The following is a 394-nucleotide window of genomic DNA, read 5'->3' as shown; positions in this document are numbered from 1 at the left end:
AAACATAAAACTAACCTACACTACCGCATTAACCCCTTATACTACTACCCCACTCCACTCACAACCCCACCATCTGCACACAACACTCCCTCACACGTACATCCACACACCTATTACCACAACACACCACCCCCTATCTACATATACCACCCATTCACAGAAAGAAAAAGAAAAAAATCAGCAACCCAAAAATCCCACAAACCAAAACAGACTACTCCAAAAACAACACAAGCAACACAAAGAAAAAGAAGAAGAAAAAACCCAAAGAGATTACCAAAAAATACACGCACCCATCTGCATAAATTGGTATTTCTTAATTATATTTTTAGACTAGCTATTTGACTTTTCTCATATTTTATTAATTCAAAATAATTAATTAATATTTTTATTATTA

This window comes from Solanum tuberosum, unplaced genomic scaffold (assembly GCF_000226075.1).
Source record: "Solanum tuberosum cultivar DM 1-3 516 R44 unplaced genomic scaffold, SolTub_3.0 scf00013, whole genome shotgun sequence".
In the NCBI taxonomy this organism is placed as follows: Eukaryota; Viridiplantae; Streptophyta; class Magnoliopsida; order Solanales; family Solanaceae; genus Solanum; species Solanum tuberosum.
Note: the sequence above shows the minus strand (reverse complement) of the source record.